The sequence below is a fragment of the Penaeus monodon genome, chromosome 2, assembly GCF_015228065.2.
Source record: "Penaeus monodon isolate SGIC_2016 chromosome 2, NSTDA_Pmon_1, whole genome shotgun sequence".
NCBI lineage: Eukaryota > Metazoa > Arthropoda > Malacostraca > Decapoda > Penaeidae > Penaeus > Penaeus monodon.
In genome coordinates this window covers 46,842,413-46,854,912 of record NC_051387.1, presented here as the reverse complement: position 1 = coordinate 46,854,912, position 12,500 = coordinate 46,842,413, and the positions used below count along the sequence as shown (strand labels likewise).

Below are 12,500 nucleotides of genomic sequence, written 5' to 3'. Positions count from 1 at the left end.
ACTGTCGAGGGGATTTTAATTAGAGTGACGACAATTTGTTTAATGACCCGCATCTACTTTAGGATATGTTTACCCTAGTGGTTTGGTGTTTACTCTCGTGGTTTGTAGGTAAACTGACATTTTTTTTTAAAAACCTACGTTGTTGATTCTTTTCTTTTTTTTTTCCTTTGGTGCGAAAGAGCATCGGTTTCAACTCTTTTTCTTCAAGCGGGTGATTTAAAAAGTGGAAAGAAATTGCCTTTGCTCTTTGTCGAAGAACATGACGTCACAATAGTGTTATGATTACTAATTCCCCTTTGATTCTTTTCCCCCCTTCCTCCCTCTTCCCCTTTGCCCGCCCAGCCATTAAGGCCACCTGTACAACCCCTCCGCCCGATTCACGCGCTAACCACCGCCCTTAAATACCCTGACTCTCTACGCTTCCCCTTACTCCTTCCCCTCGTTTTTTTCTAACTCCCCCCCCTTTTCTCTAACCACCTCCTCTATCCCCTCACACCCCCTCCTCTTCCTCACACCATCTCTTTCCCTTTACGTCTTCCTCTTTCCCCTCACCCCCTCTTTCCCCTCCCCCCCTCCCCCGCCTCGTTAGTCAAGCAAAGAACGAGGGGGACAAACGAGCGACAGCCACTAGTCATCCGGTCATTTCACGCGCTGTCGGGCTGAATGACTCCCCACCTCCCTCCCGTGGACTCGAACGATGGTGACTTACGGAGGCGTGACCCGAGCGAGGTCACGACGACGGATTGACTCCTGGCTTTGACCCTATCCCCCCCCTGCTTGCCTCCCTCCCTCTCTCCATCCTTCTTCCCTCCCTCCCCTCTTCCCCCCCCCCGACAGGTCATTATGCATCGACCTCGCTCGGAGAATAAACCCATTCAGAGGTCCTCGTTTGAGCGACATTCACCGCTTGCCGTTCACGAATTATCCCGTCCGGCGATCACTGGCCTTGCCCCCGCCCCTGCCCGCCCCTGCCCCCATTACCCACCATCCCTCCCTCCCCCATTACCCCCCCATCCCCTCCCCCCATTACCCATCTCCCCTCCCCCACCCATTGCCCGCCGTCCGAGCATGACGCGCGGCGACCCCAGCCAGACTTGACCTATTAGGACCTATTGTCGGGGTCATTCTGCCACAATTACTCCAGTCACGCGGAACATTCTCGAGCCATATGTTCTCCCTCCTCTCTCCCTCTCCCCCACTCCCCCCTTTGTCGCCTACCCCCCTCCCCCACCCATCGCCACTACCATCGGAACCAGAGCGACGGAACAATGGGGGGAAGGGGGGGGAGGCGAGGGGAAGAGCAAGATGGGGTAGGGGGATGGGGGGGAGGGGAGGGATGGGCAGGCACAGCGAAGTGAGTTGTCCACATTGTTAGTCCAAAGAAAGGGAGGGAGGGGAGGGGGAGGTGAGGGAAGGAGAGGTCAGATTCAAGGTAAATGCGGAGTAAAGACCATTAGGAAAAGAAACATAGACAGAAAGACAGATAGATCGATAGACAGATAGATAGATGAATATATATATATATATATATATATATATATATATATATATATATATATTATATATATTATATGAGAGAGAGAGAGAGAGAGAGAGAGAGAGAGAGAGAGAGAGAGAGAGAAGAGAAACACAACAGGAAAACCTACAGGTGTCACAGACGAGGGAAATGACCTTTCTGAGACATCTATACCCAATCAATCTCTTTTATACATCCGTATAACTTGACCCTCAGATAAACTTTACATTTTGTGGCAAGGAGGAACCATGAAATAACCCGTAAGACGGTCCCTCGCCACCATCTTCTTCTCCTTCCGCCTTGAAAGAAAATGAAGAAGAAGAAAATGGTAGAATATGAAGAATCCTTCCCTCCTCTCTCTCTCTCTCTCTCTCTCTCTCTCTCTCTCTCTCTCTCTCTGTTCCTCTTCTCCCGAGAGTCGAATCGTATGCACAGAGCAGGACAAAATAGCGTATATCCCGTAGGTCGCGGGGCAATAAAACCGAAATTAATGGCCAACAAACCAACACATGATAAGGTAAAGCGCGTGTACGATGGGCGTGGCTGCGATGGGCAAGGGGGGAGGGGAAAGAGGGAAAGGGGAAGGGAGGGAGAAGGGAATGATGAAGGGAGAGGGAGGGGAGAAAGGAGGGGAAGGGAGGGGGTAGGGGTGAGGGAGAAGGGTTTGGAGTAAAGGGGAGAGGGAGGTGGTTATAGGGACAGTAAAGGAATAGGAAGGAAAGGGGAGGGAAAGGGGGAGGGAAAGAGGGGGAGAGAAAAGAGGGAGCACTTACACGCATCACGGCTTACCTCACCCCTCTCCCCTCTCTGAACTCCACCACCAAAATTGTAGCCATAAAATGCAAAATACAAAATAAAACACGCCGAAATAATAATAAAGAAAAAAAAACATACCACCCCCCCAAAAATAACGTATGTATATAAAACAAACACACACACGAACAAATAAACAAAACAAAAGATACGATACCTTTTGGAAACCTTTCTCACCTGTCTTCTTCTCCCCCCCCCTCCCCCTACAGCCCCCCCCCCCCCGGACCGATCGCGTGTTGCTGGCTGGAATCCATAATCACAAGAGGCGTTAAGATGTTTGTACTTGAAGACCCTCCCGACAAAGTTTCCTTCTTGTGTTTCTAAATCTTCATTTATCTCATTTATTTTATTGTCATTCTGTCGATTTATTTTTTTTTATCTTATTTATCGTATCTATCTTATCTATGTATTTAGTTTTATTTATTCAGATCTCTCCTATTTCAGTCATGTGTCTATTTTATCTTATTTATTCACCTGTTTATTTTATTTTAATTTATCTATTCATATTTCTCTTATGTTATTTATCTGCTTATTTATTCATTTACATATGTATCTATTGATCTTTTTTTTTTTTTGGGGGGGGGGGTGTTGACTGATTATTTGCTTGTTATGATTAAAAAAAATATTTTGTATATACCGCTTTATGATTTATTTTATCTCTAACTTTACTTTAGTTTTCCGTGTGTTTTATTTAACCATTGCTTGTTTCTGATCGCATATATTTTGTATCTATAAGAATTCGATTTCCCCCCCCATTTTCCTTTCTTATAAATTCGGTTTTGGATTCATCATCACGTTCATTCTCCTCTCTCTCTCTCTCTCTCTCTCCGTGTTATTATTGTTTTTGTCTCTCTTCCCCTCGCACCCTTCCTCTCCCCATCTCCTTTCCCCTAAATCTAGACATCCAAGTATTTCTCCGAAGCATAAAACCGTTTCCATTTTCAGCCTGACTCTTCCCCCCTTCTCTCCGCCTTTCATTATCTCTTCACCTTTCCTTCTCCTCCTCTTCTCCCGTTCTTCTATTTGTTTCCTAAACCTTCGGACGTTTCCCCCTTTCCTCCATAAAGGAGAAAGAGAGAGAGAAAAAAAAGGGTAGAGATATCAGGAGGCTGCAAGAGAGAGGTGGTGAGGAGAGAGAGAGAGAGAGAGAGAGAGAGAGAGAGAGAGAGAGAGAGAGAGAGAGAGAGAGAGAGAGAGAGAGAGAGAGAGAGAGAGAGAGAGAGAGAGAGAGAGAGAGGGAGATAGAGAGAGAGAGAGAGGGGAACTAAAAAGAACTAGACAGAAATAGAAAGAAAACAACGATGAAAGAGAAAGGGAGAAAGAACGATAAAGTAAGAAGACAAACCGTAAAAAAGGAGACATCCAGAAAGCAGGAAAGCTCAAGAAAAGTAAGAGAAGGAGTGCAAGAAAGGCAGAGAGAGAGAGAGAGAGGAAGAGAGAGAGGGAGGGAGAGCGAGAGAGAGCGAGGGCGAGAGAGCGACTCGTCCACCACAAAAACCATCGTGTAAGAGGTGGCAAGGAGCGGCGTGGGGCCCAGGCAGGCAACGTTGCGTGTTCCGTTTGTTGACTCTCACTGCATTATTAATACTCAACTCTTACCGCTTATTCAACACATAATAGAGGCCGAGCATGCCAGGGTTCTACTTATTGTGGTGCCCTCTAATGGCTGTTTGTTTTGGTCATTCACTCCAGATGCTTTTCCCCGAGCCCACACGAGCCAGCGAGAGGAGGCGGAGGCGAAGGAGGAAGAGGAGGAGGAGGAGGAGGAGGAGGAGGAGGAGGAAGAGGAGGAGGAGGAGGAGGAGGAGGAGGAGCCCGAGAGAGGGTTTTGTGAAACCGCCTCTCTAAGATAGGTTGAGTTTCTCGCTTGTTGGTCTAACATTCTTTTTTTTTTCTATTTTTCTTACTCTTTTCTTTCTCTTTCTCTTTCCCCAAAATACCGACTTCTAAGAACAATGGGTGTCTTCTATGGTCATTCTTGAAGACGCGCGTCGACGCCTTCGTCTTCAGCCCTTTAATTTCAGGGATGAATGGAGTCTTGTTGCCTCTCGGCGCCCCTCGCCCTCTATAGGCGGAGGAGGGCGGCGGCTGTGCCAACGCCATAACCCAAATGCAATGCCATCGTCCGAAGCAAGGACGAGAAAAACACCCGCTGGAAAAATAAAGACTAAAAGAGGCTTCATTCTTTCCACAGCGTTCGGCCGCAGCAACAGAGCCGCGGCCATTCCTTGCCCCCCAATGGCGCAGGCACTGGACATTACCATGTTATAAAGCCCAAACAGCTACTCCACTAATACCGCCAGACCATCCCGACCGCCACACCAGCCCAACACCCCATCAGTTAGGGCCGTCCAACAGATAGCCATCGTGTTACTCGAGCACTGACTACATTACCGACAAAATTGCCTGGTGATGTTTCCTCGATTAGCTTCCTAACAGCTGTGAGCTTAACCGGGCGATCCTCATCCTCGTGTTGATTGCAGTCTGTTTAATTCTGCAGATTCGGCGTTCATAAACACTCGCTCTGGCCGCCGGCGCTCTGTCGGGCTTTTGAAAAGTAAAAAACGAGCAAAGCGAAGGTATTATCTGGTCGACTAATGCGGCGAGTTCTTTGCATTGGGTAGTAATAATTCGTCCAAGCTCTGGCTGCCGATTCCGGTGATGTGGAGGGCTGACGCATTACGCAGAGAGTGGAGTCTTTCGCTTATGATTTTCGTTCCGTTTCGCCCGATTGATCCCGCTGCAAAATCCCGGGAAAAGCGCGCGTTTCAATTTCCGCCAAGATAACGAAAGAAGCGGCAAAGACCCAGAGAAAAAATAAATGAGTATCTGGCAGAGTTGGAAAGAAAAAAAAGGAAAGAAAGAAGTTCAGAACGCCATCTGTCGCGTCGGGCATTCGAACACTACGACAGTCGAATCCGATACAAAACATGGACAATCCTATTCCCTCCTTTTCCCCGCCATCTATAATTCCTCTCCCGCGCCGAGTGTTAGGCGAGCGGCGGCCGGGAAGGGAAGGGAAAGAGAAAAGAAAAGAAAAAAAAAAAAGAGATGGAAGGTGTTTTAAGATTTAATCACCACTCTTTACATATGCGTTATCATTATTGGCTGCTTATCGTAAGCCATCGAACAAACAACTCGGGGATTAAGAAGGCTCCTAATGGACAACAGCAGCCGCGCGTCGGGGATAAAACGGCCTCGGGTTTTCCGTAACTCGACTCCAACAACCGTAGTAGACTGCGGCTAATCGGATATGGGTTTTTGTGCGCTAAGCATCGTCTCTTTTTTAACATCGATTTTATTCTCTGTGTGAATGGTGTGCCAAAGCGCTGCGGGGGTCATTAGGGAGAACTTGAGATAGAGGGAGGGAGAGAGAGAGAGAGGGAGAATGAGAGTGAGAGATAGAGACAGAGATAGAGATAGAGATAAAGATAGAGATTGAGAGATAGAGAGAGAGAGGGAGATTGAGAGAGAGGGTTAGAGAGAGACGAATAAGCGACGAACACTTCCCCCACACAACGCACGGCTAACAAGATATCGTCGTAACGCAAAAGAAAAAAAAAAATCCCACTCTTCGCAGACACGACCCCCCCTCACCCCCCTCCTTCATCCCCCCCCTCCCAAACCCGAAACGCAGCAACCTACACCATACAACGTTCACACATAACCCACATCGATAAACTCATTACACCGGACAAACAAAAAACCCAAGTTCAATCAGCCAAGAAAATCACGTAAGAGTAAACAGAGCAGGTTAGGGGCGCGACGGAGCTTCCCATGACAAGCCGCCCGCGCACGCCCGCTCTGCCACGTGCCGGCGAGGGGGAAAGGGCGTGTTAGGCAGCTTTGCACACAGGGCGGTCATATGTAATGCTACCTCGGTCGGAATTCGCTGGCATTCGATTTATAAATATATATGTAGTGCGTGTTTGGATTTACTTATGGAAATTGGGTTTATATATGTTTTTTTTTTCATATTTGCTTTGTTTTTCCTTTTCCTTTTTCTGTTTATCTGATTTGTTTCTTGACTTATTATTTTTTTCTAAGGTTGCAATATGCCTCTCATTTCGAAGGTATTATTTTGTTTCCTTTTGTATTCTTTACTAATATAGACTGATCACAGTTAGAATTTTAGGCATCTTTTTTTAGTTTAGATAAACACAAGTGCGTTGTTTTAGAAAAAGATATGATGCAAGTGCAGAAAGTAGCAACTCTTTACGCACGTTCCCATGAAACAGGACCCCCCCCCCCTCTCAAAAAAAAAAAAAAAAGGTCACGTAACTCAAACAAACACACGCTCTAATAACTGACATTCGGGCGGATCTGCATAACTCAAAAGTTAAAAACCCAACTAGTAAAAAAAAAAAAAAAGGAAAAAAAAAAAAAAAATCTCGTCAAAAAAATTGGCTACGGAAATGCAGATTTGTGTGTAAGGAGCGCGAGGACTGAGGACCAACAGCATTATAATGTAAGCAGCCTTCTGGTAGTCACGTGACAGCCACGTGGCACCGGACGGGCTCAGGAAGGAAGACCCCAACCTCACTCCGGCTGGCACGTGAGGGCTGCCCACCCCCCACCCCCCCCTCGCTGAACCTCACGCCCATACCTACATTTGTTTGGATTTCTTTCTTGTTTGTATCTAGTCTCCTTTGTTTAGTTTTCTGAGCTTATCGTATATAAGGTAGTTGCAGGGCCTATTCCTCGGGTCCGTTAATTCCTGGTACCATAAGCTTTTTATCAATTTGTTTGAAAGTTTGAGTTTGAGCTGGGTATCTAATCCCGCTGTCAGTTTTATTATTAGTTTTTTTTTTGTATTTTATATTTATCTTATTTTATTTCAGGTTTCATTTTATTATTATTATTATTTTTTTATTTTCTCGTTTAGCCACGTTCAGTCTCGGAATGAAAAACGATGAATATTTACTGTACTTTGGCGCATCACCATACTGAAATGAAGCGTATTGCATACCATGTATGTTTGATAAACACAAGTGAAATACCTTCGCCTTTGATGTATAAAACTACGTATTCAGAAATATCCATAAAGATAATGGCGGTGTTAACAGCAAAAACAACAAATTGCAACTATTATAATAATAATAATGATAATAACAGTAACACAATCGCATTGATATAACGAAAAAGAATTTGCTCCCTCCTCCCTTCCAAAAAATAGAGGAACCGAACATATTTTGCGAGAAAACCGCACCACAATATCCCCGGCGCTCCTCCTTCCCTTCCACTCTCCTCCTCCTCTTTCTCGGAGGGTCGCTCGCCATCGCCGCTGGTAATAGGCCGCTGGGAAGCAATCATCAGGCCTATTTACCTCTTATCAGTTCCGGTTATCGGCGCATCAGCAGAGCGCCAGGATTATGCCACAAGGAGTGGATCACATCTGAAGGGGAAGTAGATTAGCTTTCCGTCACGGCGGGCGGTGTTGATGCTATTTTGTTTTGGTTGGCTTTCAGCTGATCCTCCTTTACACGCTGGATTTGCGGGTTGGACTCTCGATTGTTTTTTCTTCTTTTCCTTTTCTTCTTTGTTTTCCCAATGGAAAATTACTCTTCGTTTCTTTCCGTTTTATTTATTCGAAGGGCAAGATAGCTTTTTTTTTTTACTTCGAGTACGCCAATACCGACTGAAAACGGAAACAATAAATCATCTAGACGACCCGGAGATAAACGATTTAGATTATACGGCTTCCCTCTTAAAAGCGCGCGAGGGAGGGAGCGGGAGCGGCAGAGAGGCTCGGACGCTAGCATGTGGAGGGAGCGCGTGGCCATGTTTACTGATCCAAAGGCGATAACGAGTCTGCAGCGAGTCTATTCTTCAGCCAGCCGCCACAAGGATTAAATCACAGAGAGTAAACAGGGTTGCCTACACTGTGGGGGCGACAGCAGCTGAATGGTTTCAAGGGGGGAGAAGGAGGAGGAGGAGGAGGAGGAGAGGGAGGGAAGGTAAGTGAGACTTCAAACTTTCACACTTCGATAATCGCTCGCACTCTCGCCTTGGAAAAGTTTTTGGCCGGAAGAGACCGGGAGAGACGCCGAGGCTTTAATGTTTCAATTAATATGAATGACGACTGCTTCCAGAAACAGCGACAGAACGCATCGAATAGTCCTTATTTCCGAAGAAAACATCGAGAAAAAAAGCCTAAGAAGATTTGAAACCAACAAGGATAAGATTAAAAAAAAAAAAAAAAAAACTAGCAAAAGATAAGAAACGGAAAAAAAATAACAAAGAGGGAAAACGAAGGAGGGAAGAGAGTAAAGGAGAAAGATAGAGGAAGAGAAAGACAAAAGCGAAAAGAGAAAGAAGCGGAAGCCCAGCGCCTTCTCCAATTTCCCGGCGGCGCGAGAGGAGGCAGCAGCAGCAGCAGCGCCGAGCGACCCCTCCCAAGCCTTGATAGCATTATGATGATCTGTGCGCGCCTGCGATCTTTATGCAAATGTTACAACACATTTAGGGAATCTCCAAACAAAGGAACATCGGTGGCACCCCCACGGCCGCTCGGGGATCATCCGCGGGGCACACTGCTCGCTCGGGCTGCTGATGGCGAAGGAGGAGGCGGCGACGGGGAAGAGGGAGGCAGGGAAAGGAGAGGGAGGCGGGGAAGCAAGGAGGAAGGGAGGACGGGAAGTAGAGGGAAGCAAGGAGGAAGGGAGGACGGGAAGTAGAGGGAAGCAAGGAGGAAGGGAGGACGGGAAGTAGAGGGAAGCAGGGAGGAAGGGAGGACGGGAAGTAGAGGGAAGCAGGGAGGAAGGGGAGTGGAAAGAAGGCACGAATTCATATTTTCTCGAGGAAAGCGTGAGAAACGCAATGAAAGCGACACGAGTGAGATAAAAAAGAGAGAGAGAAAAAAAAGAAAAGGAAAGGAAATAAAATGCGAAGAGAAAGTAGAAGTGCGAAGGGAAGAAGCAACAGCAACAGCACTCGGGCAGCTCTAACGCAAGAACAAGGACGAGGAGAAGAAGGGAAAAAGAGAAGACGGAACAGGAAGAACAGCCTCGGAGCCAAGAGCATCGAGCGGCGGCGGCGAAGGAGGAGAAGAGGCCCTTCCTCTTTCGCCCGCTTTAGTTGCCTCGCTCATTGTTGCCTCCGGGATGAGGATCCACAGATGTGCAGCGACCGCGTCCTGCAGGAGGCGGACAACACCACCTTCAGCCTGCGCTTCCTGAAGGACCCGGCATCCACAATACCCACCTTTGTACTCGAGGAACCGTGAGAAACAGGATGTGGATTTTTTTTCCTTTTCTCTTTCAAGAAACGAGAACTTTTGCTCGTCCGGAGAAACAAAGAAGAAGAAGGCGGGGGAGAAAAAATAGATATGTGAATCAAAAGCAAGTCTTATGGCGGAGAATAAACACGCCCGGGCCAGCCAGAGCCTGCAGAAGGTCTTTTCCGGATGTAGGCGATGGCGGCGGTGGTGGAACCCCCGTCTGGTTATTACCATGCGCGAATAACCGCTACGTTACAAATCCCTTAAGAAAACGCATTACAAACCCACCGAAGCACTTGAAAAAAAAAAAAAAAAACGGATGTCTCAGAATCGTAAAAAAAGTTTGTCTCTTACAGGAACGGAAAAATACAAAAGGACTCGAACATATCCCAGGTCGTTATTTCTCTCTCTCTCTCTCTCTCTCTCTCTCTCTCTCTCTCTCTCTCCCTCCCTCCCTGTCTCTCTTCATCTCTCTCCCAATCTCTCTTCTTTCCCACCTCTCATTCTCCTCCTTTCCCTCCCATTACCATGATGGATACAGGGATAATCTGTGCTGGAGATCGCTACCGACGATACCGGGATGAGGGACCGGGAAGGGGCGAAGGGAGGAAGGCAGAAGGGGAGGGCAAAGGGCGCGTCGGCAGGGCAGCGCTACACTGTTTTACCGGATTATGCAGATAGGATCTTAAACATGTCCGTGGGAACGAGCCAATGACGTGTGGTGGAGGGGTGGGGGGGGCAGGGGGTTTGGTGGTGAGGTAGGGGGGGAGGGGGGAGGGCACGTAGCGAATGACAGTTTGGTATCGAGGTTAGCGGCAATGGCAATTTCGGTTTTGAAAAGTGCATGGAAAACCGTGTGCGGAATTTATCTACACACCAAACTCCGTGTTATATTTCATTATATTGTACGTTATTCCCTCTATTGATGCAACAGTTTGGAGGGGAAAAAAAAGAATCACGTCTATGCATTAAAATTTAACAAACGTTTGAATCAGTTTACATGATACAACAATTTCCCTTTAATAAACAAGAGCTCGAAACAACAACATCACACTGAATATAGTACCAGTCCTCAACATTTTCACAAATAACAGCAATGAAATAAAACCAAATAAATGAATAGCCTGGCATAAAAAAATCGAGCTTTCTTTCGTGACAGTCACTCTTTTTTGGGTGCACTTGAGTGTGTTTACACCACGTTTATATAGCCATTATCCTAAAGTAACCCTCTTTATGCCTTTCACGTGATCCGGCCATTGGCAAGACTTCAAGTTTTCTTAAAGGCAAAAGGCGTCACGCAAAGGCCCTTCCTCTATCGTCATGCAAGAGGCTATTGTGTGACCTGGAACAGTGTGTCAATACCACGGCCTCCTTCGATAGGCCTCACAACACGTGCTACATGGATACAAGTCACGCCAGGCAGCTTCACAACGAACTTGCAGTTATCAGACAAAACTACAGCTAATACTAAGTACATCATTAGAAAGTAACTATCACATGGTGGATATACGCTATTTGGTTACAGGTTACTGTTATTACTCCAAACACTACAGATCCAACAGAGATGGTAGAGATCAGTCAAACTACAAAACAACGGTTAGTTCTTTAGTCCTCTACATGAGCCACTCGACGGTACATTGTCTCTCAAGATGCCTTGTGCAGCAGCGGTTGGGGGAAATCTCGTCCTTATTAACATACTGATGCATTTACGGAAAAAAGGGAACACACCAATTGACTCCAATAATCAGCACTTGGATCATGAGGGTCTATCTCCGGAATCATTATATTAAAAAAAATAATAATGATAACTAAATCAAATCAAATACTTCTGAAATTTACACGGGTTCATTTTGCTTTTAAATTTGAACTTAACAAAATCATGAATTTTGAGGTTGAAGAAGGCTGAAGCGAGCTCGAGGTCTTCCAGCTTCCCGATTCCACAGCCGCAGATGGGTAGTCTCCCCCCCTCCCCTTCGCCCCTCCCTCCCCCCTCCGCCCACGGCACTTGTAAGAGAGTAACAAGTACCGTGATTGAGGGAGTGAAACAGACGGCGGAAGAGGATGAGGATGACGGGGAGGGGAAGACGGAAGGACGAGAGGAGGGGAAGAGGGGAAGGGCGGGGGAAGTGGGAGGAGAGAAGAGTGGGGGCAGTGGAGGGTGGTGGGGGTGGTGGTGATCCTGGAGGAACTATCAAGGAGGAGCTGAAGAAAGGGATGGCGGGAGTTGGCTAACTGCGCCGTGAGGATGAAGCAAGAGAGGCATTGTCTTGGGAAAAGTTCCAGAAGTTCAGTGCAGGATAGTCCATACGCCTACTTGGAGGAGGAAGAGGAAGAGGAAGAGGAGGAGGAGGAGGAGGAGGAGGAGGAGGAGGAGGAGGAGGAGGAGGAGGAGGAAGAGGAGAAGAAGAAGAAGAAGAAGAAAAAGAAGAAGAAAAAGAAGAAGGAGGAAGAGGAGAAGAAGAAGAAGAAGAAGAAATACAAGAAGAAAAAGAAGAAGAAGAAGAAGAAGGAGGAGGAGAAAGAGGAAGAGGAAGAGGAAGAAGAGGGGGTATAAGAGAAGAAGAGGGAGAAGGAGAAAAAGGACGATAAAAAAGGCAGAGAGTGTGGAGATTGCGGACAGAGGGGAGGAACAAGAAGTGGAGGAGGAGAAAAAAAAGTCGAGAAATGAAGAAGACGAAATATGATGAAGAGGAACAGAAAAGGCAAAAGAAACGAGGGAAAAAGAGAAAAAGGCGGAGGAGCCCCAGATTTCTAAATGACTTTGGAAAGAAGTTACTTTAAGGGAGGAAAGAAAACCATCAGACCTTCAATTTTTACGGATGAACTCTAGGTCATGGCGAGGAAAAGGAGGGGAGGGGGGGAAGGGGGGGGAGACGATCGGCTAACTGCACAAGAAGTTCAACCAAACGATCTTTTCCTCAATACCTTATATTATCTTATTTAAAACAAATA

The 12,500-nt window shown here is 46.7% G+C and overlaps 1 protein-coding gene across 8 annotated transcripts in view; it reads right to left on the bottom strand.

Moving 5' to 3' along the window:
• Positions 1 to 12,500, bottom strand: part of LOC119583116 (transcription factor collier-like) — a 158,079-nt gene that overhangs the window by 109,606 nt on the left and 35,973 nt on the right. The gene's annotated exons all lie outside the window — the stretch shown is intronic.